Consider the following 14,632-nt stretch of genomic DNA (forward strand, 5'->3'; position numbering starts at 1 on the left):
TCATTATACTGCTCATCAAAGAAGTCTGCTTCTGTCCAGGACGCAGCCCCGTCTCTGCCTCCCCGGCTGTGGTGATGTAGAAAGGATGGAGAGCAGTAAGAAACAGACTGTCTTCTCTTTCACTTCTCCCTTCATGGCCAGGGATTGCCAGCGCATACCGTATACTTCTTTGCCTCTAATCAAGTAGCTCTGTGCAAACAAAGGCTGTAAAATAACTCCTGGGGGAAGTCCTTTTAAACTTTAATCATTCCTTCTCTGAGACTGAATCTCTTTAAACATCAAATTTGTATATTGGGATTTGCCTTAAGCACCAAGGTCTCTCAGAAACTACAATACCAAACCAAGAAGCTCCACTAATCTGACTGGGCCAACAACTTGGCAAGTAGGAGGATCTCCACGTTGAAGCATTCGTAGGATCTGGCATATAATCTTGTAGAGTTTCTGTAAGGGTCAAGGCATATAGGATGGACCTCAGGAAATAGTATACTGTTAGGGGACAGTGCTTCGTGAGTCCCCCACCTGTATCTGTCTCTCATCATCAAAGCTGCTAGTAGCTCTTATTCCAAGCTATCTTTTCCAAACATTTCGTTCAAAAACCTCTGCTACATCACTCTCACCATGGTTCCCACAATCCAAGACTCCTTTCTTCTCCCGCAAGCCAGTACAAGAAGACTCTTAAGAAGTAGAAAGGGACAGAGCACACTAATCTTTACATGTTTTTTATTGAAAAACAGAAATATTTTGCTTTAATAGAAAGTTAGGGACAGTGGGTGGTGCTGAGGCTGTGCTGGGTTTTACCTCTTTTCCAGGCAGGGAGAATTAGCTGGTAGTCTCAAAAGAGATGGAGACTCTCCTATGTCAGAATGCTTCTCATTAAGTATCTTGTCCTATTGGAATTTTGCATTCCATTGTTTAACACAGACTTATTAAATCACTTGTTCCTTGATATAATAGACACAAATTGAGATGTTGCCTGGATCTGACATTTCTACAGCTGCCTGTCTGTGCTACCTGCCTCCCCGGTTTTCAGGAAAGGCCAGTTTCTTGTGTCATGACTAAGTAAGCTAATCACACTCCTTTCTTGTGAGTAATATAGAATTAGGACTCCATAACTTCCGCCCAAACTCTGGGCTAATAAACAGTCTCAGTTTTAATTGTCTGTCCTCAGTAAAAACACGAGAGTTTGCAGTGAGTAATTAGTAATGGGAACCTCTTCCCAGAGATCTTGGCTGGGAACCAAAAGGAAATACTAACAGAGTTCACACAGGAGAGCCTATAAAACACTTAGTTTTACTTTTGTAACTGTATTACTCATACTTTTAAAGCAGTTTTTATAACACTTATGTAGGGGCTGTATGTGCATGCTACTACATATATGTGCAGGTAAAGGGACAGCTTGCATGAGACTGTTTCTCCTTCCATCATGTGCGTTCCAGGGATTGAACTCAGGTCCTCAGGCTTGGCAGCAAGCTCCTTTTCCTGCCAAGCCTTCTTGCCAGACCTGTAATTACTTCTTAGTTCTCACATAAGTTGATCCCATTTTCATTTGTAACCATTTTGCTGGTGTTTTCCTATAGACAAAGGACAGTAGTAAGTACAGTTAAGGAGTAAAGAAGATGGCTTCTTTCACCCTCACGAGACTCATGACTTGGTATCATCGCATAGCAAACAATATTCAGGAGGATATTGTTCTAGACGCTTTATACATCAACTCCTTTGTCTCTGTCGTCTACCTTTCCACTGTTCCAGAGCTGAGGGCAGGGATGGCTCTGGGATTAGGAGCTGAGTTGTGCAATCACACAGTCCACACCCTGACCCTCTGCCCAGTGCCTCTGCTAGGGCTGAAGTCCCTAACTCTCTAACAGAGACATTCTCAAAGGTAGTCACCATTCATGCTACATTCTTTGTGTCATAACATCAGGTCTTTGCATAGAGCCAATCTGCAGTTGTCGTTTGTATATGGACAAACATCCACATGGTGGACATACGTAACTTTGTTCACGTGTTCCACACAGCTTCCCATAAGCAGAATCTTTCTGACTGCTTTCTAACACCTAACCACATTTTTCTGACTCTCTAAAGAACACATCTTTAAAAAATATATAGCAGGACCAAAAGTATCCTACCATCTGCTTGTATCCATTGATAATACTCATCATTCAGTTGGTGGTATGAACATATTTTTGTATTAGGTAGAAAAGTATTCCACAGACAGGATATGAGAATGTCAACTTTAGTAGATGGTCTGTTTCAGTTTAGAGTTAAAAGTGTGCTTTTCAGGATGTGACTAGTTTCTGGTAACTTACATTGAGATTGGTTGCTGGCCCACTTGTTTGTTCTACTTCAATTCCTATAAGCTAAGAAATGCACATCTCTGTGCACTGTAGGCCATTCTGCCTCATTTACCCCAGTGCACACCACTGAATAGCCATGAGCAGAGCCAGTAAGCACATAGAAATCAAATATCTCTTTTTAAAAAAGATTCTCAGGGCTAGGGAGATGGCTCAGCAGTTAGGAACACTGCCTGCTCTTCCAGAGGCCCTGAAATCAATTCCCACCAATGACATGGTGGCTCACAACCATCTGCAGTGGGATCCGATGCCCTCTTCTGGTGTGTCTGAAGATGGCTACAGTGTGCTCATATACATACAATAAACGATTCTTTAAAAATTGATTCTCATATCTGAGAAGTTGCCTGACTCTTGAAGATGTTTGATTTTTTTAAGATCACTCTATTAAAATATAAGTATTTTGGAATCTTAACTCTGACTAACACTCATCAGTGTCTTTTTATCACATTAACTGGAGTTTGTTGGATTGATTGTCTGAAAACAATTCAGAGCAAGAGGAAGGAGAACAAACGGAAGCTTAGTCAAGTGGTGGTGCAGGTTGTGCCTCTCCAATGTCTGAATTTACCATTTCCAAATCTCGCTTTTCACATGTGGAAGCAGAAGAAAGTATTCTTAATTAATTTGTTAATTGTTACTATTAATAATAATAGAACATTAATTAATTTGTTAATTGTTACTATTAATAATAATAGAACATTACTTGATGATCTAATAAGTCAGAGACAGGAAATTATTGTCACAATGAATATTTGTGTATTTCATTGTATTGATTCTACTATGTATTGATTCTTTAAGATAATAAGGATTCAATAGTAAGTGCAAGACATATTTAAGATTACAGTATAATTTTTAATTTCCCATTCCCTCTCCTCATCTCAAACCCTCTCATAGATCCACCTTGTCTTTCTCAAATTCATGGCCTTCCTTTCCACATACACACACACACATATACACACACGTATACATATACATGTACATACACATACAAATGGACACATACGTGTGCTCATAGGTATTAAATACTAGGCTACTATGGAGACTTTCTGATCAATCTAGACTGCAATGTGAAAATCAGCAATCGTGAATGTTGGAGGGGAAGAATATGTAGGAGGAGAGAGTTGCTATTTGTTTTTTAGGATGGCAAAGGGATAACCTTATTCAAAAAGAAAAAGGATCATTGAATAACTATGTAAAGAAGAAGCAAACCATGCCAGTATTGCTGAAGATGTAAGTGTAAGCCATGTCAGTCCTAAGGGTCAGGGGTGTGAGCCATGCTAATGTTAAGGGCAGAGAGGTTCCAGGCTAAGAAAATACATGGTGGGAACTTAGGAAAGATCGAACTTATGAATAGTGTAGGAGTCTTGACACCTAGAAACCTAACTGCATGTTCAGACCTGACTGTATTTATTCAACTGTGTGTTTGACTTCTGAAACTGTGCAAACTGGCCCATGTCTCTAGTCCTAACTCAGGTTGCTAGCGCTGAGGCAGGAGGATAACTCACAAATTTGGGACAAATCTGGTTTATATAAGGAGTTCCAAGCTTTCTAAGGCTACATAGAGAGAACTTTCTCAAAGTATTCAGCTAATCTCTGTCGTGATAGTACAAAGAGTTTTGAAGAACTCTGGAAAAACAGCCAAGAGTTTAAAAGAAAAATGAGGGAAAAAAGTCATCCAAACAAACATTCGAGATCTCAGGAACTGGTCCTAAATGAAAGTGGCCAAACGAAGAAACGTCTACTGAAGAAAATCAGGAATGAGGGTAAGGTATGCAGGATGGAACCTTCCGTCTAAATCACTAGGGCAGAGACTCCATTCCAGACAAAAACTCAGAGCTCTCCCTTTCCTGAGACCCTGATGGAGATCCCTCCTTAGAAGGGAGCAAGACTTTTCCATTCCCAGCCTCTACTTAGTACCTGTCATAGGCTAAAGTCCTGGATCAGTGCGTTGAGATGTGGGGCGTCTTCTCTCAGCTCCATTTATGGAAGTGTGAATCAGCTCTTCCTTGGCGTGGAACCCTGGAAGCTTTTCTTCTTTCCTGAGGTAGAATGGTTCCATGTAGGGGAAGCAAACTGAGAAGTCCTGAGGCTGCAGGACTAAGATTCAATTCAGTCATGGAAAAGTGAACACTGGTACCAACTGCCGTCTTCTGTATTTATTAAGTTCCTTGTAAAGGTATTACAACCTTGCATATTCATATTTGCAAGGTTGGGGATGGAGGAGGGTCTTACTCTCTAGGCCTCACTAGACTGGAGCTCCCTATATGGGCCAGGCTGGCCTCTAATCTACCTTTGCTGAGATCAAAGGCAGGTGTCAGCTTGCTCAGCTTACTTTTAACCAGCATCTTTAATAGTACCCTCGCATTTATTTTAAAATCCAATAAGCTAGATAATAGTCAGGCATGTTATTTTAGGAATAGAGTATCTTGGTCTATATTACCAAAATGTTTAAAAAAGGAAAGAGTCAGTTTGAGCACTGTAATGGAATTATTCAAGATGATATTGCTATGGGTTTCTTTATACATAATTCAAAGCATTAGATTCATAGGTGCTTTGTGGGCATTTAAACTTCTTTTTATTATTAACTCCAGATGATATAAGAGAAAAAATTGGGGGCTCATATTAGATCTTCACCTGCTACTGATTACAGCCATGAGTCTTCAATATATAATGAGTCTTCAAGCTAGTTCAGACTCAGACTGGCACACATTTTACATTTCAAACAAATGTTGTTGTTGCTGTTGTTTTTCCCCCAGAGCATTCTTAAAGACTCCGTTTATCCTGTTTATAGGAGCTTACTGTGCCTGCTCTCAAGGGTTGATGTCTCCGCCACATTCTCCAACAGTGGGGTGTCAGAATAGCAGACAAGCACTCTAGTCTTCTGCCTTTTGGTGAGCAGCTCTGGGGTGAGGTGAGTCTGTATGCTTCCCAAAGATCCCCTGAGGCACAGCCACTTATGTCCAATAATCACTTGACAATAGACTTCGATTGTCTTCTCCACACTCTGTTATTCCTAACTCCTAAAGTCATCTCCCAGGTAAACTGTGTGCGTCCAAATTCTTCTCTGGGGGTTGGACAAAAACTAAGACCAAAACATTTCCTAGAAGCTGGGAAGAGAATATGTCTATTGAAGAAAGTCAGTAAGAATGTTGGCAGGATAGAAGTTTCGGTCTAAATCACTGAAGCAGAGAACTCCTCCAAACCAGTATGTGTTTGACCCTGGCATGGAGTAGCAAAAAACAAACAAAGCAAAGCAAAAATCTAAACAAAACAAAAAAGAAAAAGAAAAAAAGATCAGTGTTTTGTTACTTGTGTTGCCATGTGGTCAGTCCATTGACATTTGGAATTCGCCAGTGTCACATACTGAAAAATACCCAGACTATGTTTCCAGTTGCTTACCCTTATTTTCACTAAAAGACTGTGTTTCTGAAACTTTTACATTGATAAGGAGGAATGACCTGTTATTCTCAAAACTGCTCTCAAGATTCACTAAATAATGTGGGCTTATCATTGAACCTTGTCTTTCACTTTTTGAAAGGAAGAGCCTAAAATAAAAGTCATTTAGTGAGTAAAAGAGGTTATAGATTGTAAAAATATCTTTGATAATATTTGAGCAAGTGTTGTGTGTACTATATTCACTGAGAACATCAAGAGTAAAATCATTTGAGTTCAACTTATTAGTTCTGTAACTGAACAAACTACTCTTTGTGTCTGAGTTTGCTTATGCTGTCTTAGTTATTTTCCTACTGATATGAAAAGACACTATGACCAAGACAACTTATAAAAGAAAACACTTAATTGGGGGATTGCGTATAGTTCAGAGGGTGAGTCCATGACCATTGCATGGGGGAGTACCAGCAGGGAAGCAGGCACGGCACTGAACAGTAGCTGAGAGTATGCTGCATCTTATTTGCAAGCTAGATGGAAAGAGAGGGATAGACAGACAGACAGACAGACAGACAGATAGAGACAGAGAAAGAGAGACAGAGAGATTGAGCTTGGTGTGTGGTCCTGAAACCTCAAAATCTATTCCCAGTGGCTGGCCTCCTCCAACAGGACCACACATCCTAAGCCTTCCCAACATAGTCCACTAACTCAGAACCAAGCATTCAGATTTATGAACCTATGGGAGTCATTTTCCTTCAACTCACTGCATAAACCATGGGCCCAATCTTAACATTTATTCCAGAGGATTTTTGAGAGATAAAATAAGATAATACATACAAAGATTTAAATAGCAGAAGATACAAAGTAGTTAATAAATGGTATTACTATTATCAAACATTATATATAATTATACAAGTTATTAAATGCCTAAAATAAGCAAAGGTCAATGCATGAAGTAATATTATATCAAGTTAGATTAAATTGTAAGCAGCTAATGTTACTTATCCTGAAAAATGTACCTGTGAACTTATCCAGGAGTAGTACCAAACGATGTGTAAAACTAGCTGGTGAGTTTTATAGGACAAGTTAAGAGGATGCTACACTTCTTACCCTCTATTCGTAGACAAGAGGTAGCCCCTGTGGTCCATCTCCACCCATAGCACCAATATGCAAATATCCAGGGACTGAACACAAGCACACAGAACATTCGTACTTCTGGTCTACCTTCGTGAGGCTCCCTATAAGACTGATGCTTTTTCACTTTAGAGTCTTTGAAGGCAACACTAACAATGTTAGCAAATGAGTCAATAATAGGTAGCAGCAAGAGCGCAGCTTTTGAAAAGCAGCCATTGTTTAACTGTCCACAACACTGGGTTGACACTGTAAACATTATTGTGAGTGCTATTATTATCCTTATTTCGCCGAGAAGACAAAGACTCAAAATGAGAATTTTCTAAGCCTTGAAAACACTTTGCATTTCCAGCCTCACCTCAAATATCATTTCCGTAAGGAGATTTTGAGAGTCTGGAGGCCATCTGAACTTCCCAAAGACCCTGTGATACTCTTTCATGGTGGTAGAACTTGGATTGTGGCCATTCCTGTACTTTTAAAAACTCCTTTAATAAATGATGCTTCTTTAACAGCAGAGGCTTGTTGGACTCATTTTTGTATTCGTCACAGAGATAGTTCCAATGCATCATGGAGTAGTAGGAGGCTCAAAAGAACATCCACTGTGTTGATTGAGGTGTTTACAACTAATAACCTCCAGTCTACTATGGGCATGTGCATTTGGATGTGCAATTGCTTAGTTTCCCCTGGATCCTGAAGAGCAAGTTGATACCTCTGAAGTTCTGATGCATTTAATTAAATGTGTTATCTTTTTAGAGTTCCTATACCAAACAGCAGATTACATATTAAAATGTATTCATTGTTCAGTCAACAAAAGACCTATGCATCTGTTTAAGAATCCAGTTAACAAAGCCATCCAAGATGAGAAATAACAGGGTGGCCCACAGTGTTAACCAATTCTAGCCACACTAGAATTGATGTTTACAGATACTCTCTCTTCTATGTTGTATTCTCCCTCCCACCCTTTTATGGTGGGTGGGCAGAAGGAATTCCTTCCTTGATAATTCTACATGGTTCTTTCTTTTTTCTTTTTCTATTGCTCTTACTGCAAATCTTTGCTGCTCCTCTGAACTGGCTTATTGAAAGGGCACATTTTAACCCAAGAATTATTTCTAGAGTAAGAAGATAGCTGTAGCCTCCTGCAGAAATGCCACCATGAGACTCCAGGCTCACAGTCCTCTGCTAGGGGGCAAAGATACTTCCTCCTCATCTCACAGACTCGGAGCTGCCAAAATTTGATAGACAGAACTGGTTTCCTGGGAGGCAGCATGGTATTAGGTCACCATTTCTCACAGAATGCTTATAAAGGCCTGCGTTGGATGCTTGTAATTTTTCTTCTCTTGAGACTTATCCTAGAATATACTTCCAAAAGTTCTTATAAATGTTCTTATATTGTCACTGTCTCAGATAAATCATAACCAGGTGAATTGGAGCTTTCGTACAGTGGCTTAAAATGACTGGCTCCATTAGCTTTCATTTACATGCTGTGTGAATCTTAGGCAAGTTGTATCCTCTTTCTAATCCAGTTTCCTCAAGTGCCAAGGGATATAATTATAATAACTACCCACTTTCCCGGCTTGGGGGAATGCTAAGATAAAGAAACATGGGTGTTAAGAAATAGATGTAGTTCCCTAGTCTCATAAATATGCAATAAATGACAGCTGTGAACATGTCCTTCAGTTGTTTTGTCATGTCTTATAGACCACGTTGGGTAACCCTCATGGTTTACCCAGCACAAGTTTTCTGTCTAATTAGGAAAGATTCTTGGAGGACTCCCTAAGATCATAATGTTTTAGAAACAAAAATGTACTCTGATGCCATATGCTCCTTTTTGATCAGTTTTCTCCCCGTTTCTGGCTAACACTCTGTGTGTGTGTGTGTGTGTGTGTGTGTGTGTGTGTGTGTGTGTGTGTGTGTGTGTATTCCAGATTGCCCAACCACCTCCCTCCTATACCTGAACTGGGACACTGGATGACATCCGTTGCAGATCCCTCTTGGGCCCAGAAGATGCTCGGGCCTCCCTTTCCCTTCATGAGACCACAGGGCTTGCCCATCAAGCCAACATGCCATGAGAATCTCACCTCCCTGTCCAAAGAGGAGCTCTGTGAATGCTAGCTCTGAGATTTTAAGCCCAATGTGTTTTCCTCCTTACTAGAAACCTAGCAGTCCATCTTATTATATTTTTGTCTAGTTTTCTGTGTACTTAGATGAATCTACATCAGTATTATTTTATTAACTAGTATATCTTTGAAATATCACAGATTTCTTTTTTTCATTGACGTATAGGGAAAAGTTCACATCATAAATGCACAGAACTCTTGAGCTGATGCTGCTGGTGGATACAATGGGGGGGGGGTCTTTGTCTCAGCAAAAATTCTGGTCCTGTGACGTATCTCCTTGATTCCTTCTTATTGTAAAATTAATATAACCCACAATTAACCTTCGTCCTCAGCATTTCTCCAATTTTAAAAACCACTTCTTTGTGTGTGTGAACTTGTCAAGCAAAACTTTAACAAACATCTCCTGGAAATCTAGAGTAGAGAGTTTTAAAGCATTCATTTGCTTTTCTTGGCATTCACTTCCTTAAAGAAGTCAAAAAATTATCGAAGCATGACTTTCATTTCAGAGGCCGCAGTGGCTATCCTTAATCAAGCTGTGCTTTTCTCAGGGTTCCCCATTTAATCTCCTAAAATACTTCCTAAGACTTTGCCCCCCACAATGGAATCAAAACTAAATGGTCTGTAATTTCCTCAAGTGTTCCCAGATCCTGTTGTAAATAATGACATTGTGCTGGCCACTTTCCAGTCTGAATAAAGTGACCTTGTAAAAATGTCTGCTCACTCTTCTATAATGTCTTTTTCTGCTTTCTGTAGGGCTCTTGGCTACAGCTTGGCAAACAATAGCTATTCCAAGACACACCATTCTTCACTCCAGTCATGTTATTTCCTTCATATAGGCACCACTGGATCCAGAGCTAAAGGACTTGTGCTTAAAAGTTAATTAATATTTTAAAATAAGGAATTATAGGTTCACTGTGGTAGAAGGCCAGACTGGATGACCTATGAATATTTGAATTGACAGACAGAAAATCTATTGTGGTTTTGCACACTCTAAGACAGTATTGAACTTCCATTCAACCACTAGATAGTTTTTATTGTAATCATGTTCAATACTTTCTCTTTTTGTAGCACAAAAACATTTTAAATTAGTAATTCCAAGCTGGCAGTTAGAAAAGGCACAGTTCACCCCATTGGTAAGGTAGATGTTCTATTCTTTCTCGGCAATTATGTTGTATTCAGATAAGAAACATGTGATATCCTGGTTGTTGTGGTACTTGCCCTGTTCTCTCCAACCCCCTGGAAAGAATCAGGATGTCTGGTAAGACCTAGAAAAAGCAGCTAAACCCACTGAGGGGACAGAGTACTTCTCACATGAAGACAGAAGGAAAATACAAAAACCTCTTAGTGTGCACTAACAAAAGCTGAAAGGGGAGAAATAACCAGCCTCTCCGGGTCCCTGGCTATGTGGGACCACCAGCAAGACAAGCTAATTAAAATCAGAAACTCACATCTTTTCTTCATGGCCCACATATACATTTTATAGGTTAGATGTGCTGCTGCAGCTAAGAAAAATTAAATAGGGGGGTGGTAATTTTCATCTCCATGATAGATTTTTTTTCTTTAAGAAAACCCAAATGGTAATATATTTGTAGTAGTATTTTGAACTTCAGAAACCAAATGGTTAAATACATTTCTAAAGGATTATACGGCTGAGAAATAGATCATTAATTTTTTTCTTAATAAAGTAGAGAAGAAATACCTGCATTGGTGATAGGGGGGTTGTTTGGTTCTGATTCTGAGCAAAGCAATTGCTTCTGCTTGAGCCTTTAGAACTATAAACATCACATGCGCTCACAGGGGTCAGCGTACATCCCTTTCCCTTCCCTTGGTATCGCTCATCTTTATCAAACACCTACAACAGTACACTCCATTGTGGGAGGCTGACGGCAAGGTCCTACATAATTAACTAATTAGATGATTCATCCTAAACCTAAATTAGCATTATTAGGTCTTTTATAATGATCGTTGAAGCACGGAAATTAATTTTCGTACTAGCTCTGGCCATCATTCGCTGTGAGCCACAGTATTAAGAGATAATGCCGTGCACAGTAGGAAATCTCTATGGGCGGAAAATGAATATGGTCATCCTTGGTTCACCAATTAGTAAACCTATTGTGTGGCAAAAACATCGTTTCTATGGTGTAAGATGATCAAATAGCCATTAATTGCCCTCCCGAGTGAGAATTACCTTCTTTGTTGAAGAAGTATCACATTCCACATTAGAGTTCAGAAATGTCAGGAGAAACCAGCAACAAAAACACCAATTTCTACAAAATGATACGTGTGATCCAAGTCGCGTTAACCCGAAATGCTACATGTCAGTTAAATTAGCATAAGCTTTGAGGAAGAACCTGAGTAACAGCTTACCCCTCAGCCTTCAGATGTATTGATTGGACAGGTCATTGTCACCTGCCTGCAAATACAAATATAATCAGCGTATACTGTTCTCTGCAAAACCAAACAGAAAAAACAAAACAAACAAATGAATAAACAAAACAAAACAAAAAAAACAACCGGTGAATATCCAATCCAGGTTCCAGGTAACTGAAATGTATTTACTGACGCATGCTGGGGTGACATAAGAAGGAGCAAACGTCTCCAGATGCTCGTTAGACATCTGCTGTGTGATTGTGTGTGTGAATGTTCACACCTATGTGTGTATGTGTCTGTGTGTTCAAATGTGAGGACTGCCTTCCCACAGGGTCCAGGAGCTTTCTTGATATCCTCCAGGGAATCTGTGGATAGCCTCCCTTCCTTGGCACACTGCCTTCAAAGGCTTGTAAAGCAGCCACCCTGGAATGGAGTGATGTCCCCGTCTGGCGGCCAAGCATGAACATGAGTGTGATCATGAGCGGAAGGCTCACTAGGCAGGGTCATGGTGCATGGGTCAGGAGAAGCCCCTGACTCAGATTGGCAAGGTTTGATCTATCTTCTCTATAAACTGCGCCACGGTGGGCTCTACAGCTCATTTTCCTCATCTTTAGAACAGTACCCAAGGTTTAGTGTGTGTGTTGGTGGGGGGATGGGAGGGGAAATGGGGAGAGGGAGAGGGAGGGAGAGGGAAAGAGGGAAAGGGAAGGAGATCTCAATCTCATCCAAATACTGGCAAAAAAATAAAAATAAAAACCAAAAAAAAAAAAACAAAAAAAAATAAACAAACAAAAACCCTAGTAAATTTGACTACATAAAAGTTAGATCACACAGGAACTATCAATAGTAATATTTTAGGATAATCCAGCATAGCAGGTGAAAATATGTACTACAGAAAAGGTACTAATGAGGAAGTTTGTGTATGTATTTGTAATGTTAACTATTCAAACCATGATAATGTATTATTTCTGTTTCTGTTTTGAATTCCCTGATTCCTCACCCTCACCCTTGTGTTGTCACCTCAGTATCTATTCTAGATCTCTCTTCAACTCTCCCAGTGGCCCTCCTGTGATCAACCATCATTGCCCCCACCCTCTGGAGGAGGCATCTTGTGACTCCTTTGGGAGTTTTCACTTGCAAACTCAAGTAACATCATGGTGACCTGATGATGTGCTGATGTGTGTCACTCAGAAGTACCCAGAAGACCACTTCATTTCCTGAAGAAATGCTTATCATCTCCTCCTTGCTGAGAAATGTGTCGTCCTTGCAGCAAATACAATTGTTAAAATGATCATTCAACTTAACAAAACTAATGCTCCATAAAGGAGACAATGTATCAATTGACCTGGATTTGCCTTAGAATGTAAGGACCCCACTAGCATCAACCCCTGCTCAATATTCTGAAAATGGTTTTCTCTTATAGCTGAGATCAGATGCCCTTCCAAAAGCAACCATTTGAGTTAGTTGAAGTGGGTGTTAGCTCACATGGTGGTAGGTGGCTTCTCTTAAGATCTTTTAAGTTGTAGATACCTTTCCACACGTAACGAATGGTTTTCTTGTTCATGTAGACACAAATTGAGAAATTTCTTTTAACTATATATATGATTTGTCCTTGGGGAAGGGTTGTGGAAGAGAATCTCCCTATAAGCCCCAGGACCCCATAATAAAACACAGAACCCTTCTGAGCAAAAAAACAAATTTCTGTGATTATTTTTCTGAAGAATTTTTTAATGCTTTTTTACGTTTCTTTTATTTTTAAATTGGATATTTTCTTTACTTACATTTCAAATGTTATTTCCTTTCCCCATTTCCCCTCCGGAAACCCCCTCTCCCACCCCACCCCCTGCTTCTTCTTTGAGTATATGTCATATATGCATATGTGTTTGCACAAATATACATAAATACAATCTTCTGGTTCCGGTTTTGTTGTTTTGTGTGTAGAATGTGGCTTCAAGATTGACGACACCGCATTGGCCAACCAATAAGAGGACTCAGTCAAAAAAATCTTAGAGAAAGCCTAGGTGTGTCTCTAAATGATCTTTACAACGAACCATATTCAGCTGAATTCAAGGGTAGAGGAGCTTTTCTTCGTGTTGTTCAAGTAGCCATAAACTGGAGATACGATCTGGTCGAAGAGCATGCTGAACCTCATGGTGTTCTGGTGACGTCTGCTACAATACCCTACTCTTCTTTGAGTTGACTTTCAAAGGGAATACCCAACGGCTATCTGAGCATGTGCAAGGCCACAGATTTGTGCTGCCCTCTGCTGGCCAGCAGCTTGACTGCCGTTTTTCCCAAGGGTGTACTTGGGTAAATTGACTACTTCCTGTTTCCCTTCCCAGCAGCATCAAAGAGAAATCACTCCTCTCAGATGGTGAGGGTGGATTTTAGGGGAATATAGGACTGAAGAAGCAGAAAGGCCACAAACCAGGGAAGTGCCACTATTAAAATCCAATATAGCCCACAGGGTTCCAGTGTATTTGCTTTGTAGAGGAAAAATTTCATTTGAACTCTTGTGACATTTGAGTTACTTAATACTGAATGCATTCTGTGATGTATTCAGAAAATGCATTTCACTAATGTTTCCCTAATTCATGGGGGCTGCTGTTTTTACCAGTCACCACCATCCTTAATCAGTGGAGTTGTATAGCATGTAGATAGTCTGTAAAAAGTGCTTAATAAAAATCATTTAATTCTAAATTACATGAGTGCACTTAACCCTAAAGATATTAAAACGGATTGTTTGATGTATTGCCATGAGTAGGTAGAAATTCAAAAATAAAAGCTTCCTGCACTTACATCGAAGAGCACCAAGCTCATAGCCACTCGGGACGAGGACATGCATCAGTGTCATGAACCTGGGCTATGATAAACTAACCCATTTCGGGCTTTTAAACTGTAAATATAAAGTACTTGAATTTGATCAGTGATGAGATACGTAAGTGAGTTTTTCTCAGAAAAGTACTGTGTGTGACCTGATAGCCTGTTAAAAGCCTGTGACGATCACCTGCCACTTACTCGTGGACTTCAGTGAGGGTGGCTGTGGGGCCAGCTGCTGATGCTTGACAGGGCTAAGAATAGTCTGGACAGTAACCTGGAGGCTGAGCTAGTGAGGAAATAGGGAAGAGCTGGTCTTTCCACTGATTGCATTTTACTCTCAGTTTTCAATTTGTTCATTACAATACCAGCCCATGCCAATGAGGGCACCTTAGCCAGTCTCACTTATGCATCAAAACACGTTTTGGAGGGATGTGTCTGAGAAAATCGAGAAAATCCCAA

At 40.0% G+C, this 14,632-nt stretch overlaps 1 long non-coding RNA gene across 1 annotated transcript; it reads right to left on the reverse strand.

Moving 5' to 3' along the window:
• Positions 1–707: 707 nt before the first annotated feature.
• Positions 708–4,810, reverse strand: LOC134479388 (uncharacterized). The gene is made up of 2 exons (XR_010052686.1): positions 4,266–4,810; positions 708–1,571 (listed from the first exon to the last, which is right to left on the reverse strand). It is a non-coding gene; the product is annotated as an uncharacterized LOC134479388 (long non-coding RNA).
• Between the last annotated feature and the right edge of the window lie 9,822 nt (positions 4,811–14,632).

This window comes from Rattus norvegicus, chromosome 6 (assembly GCF_036323735.1).
Source record: "Rattus norvegicus strain BN/NHsdMcwi chromosome 6, GRCr8, whole genome shotgun sequence".
NCBI lineage: Eukaryota > Metazoa > Chordata > Mammalia > Rodentia > Muridae > Rattus > Rattus norvegicus.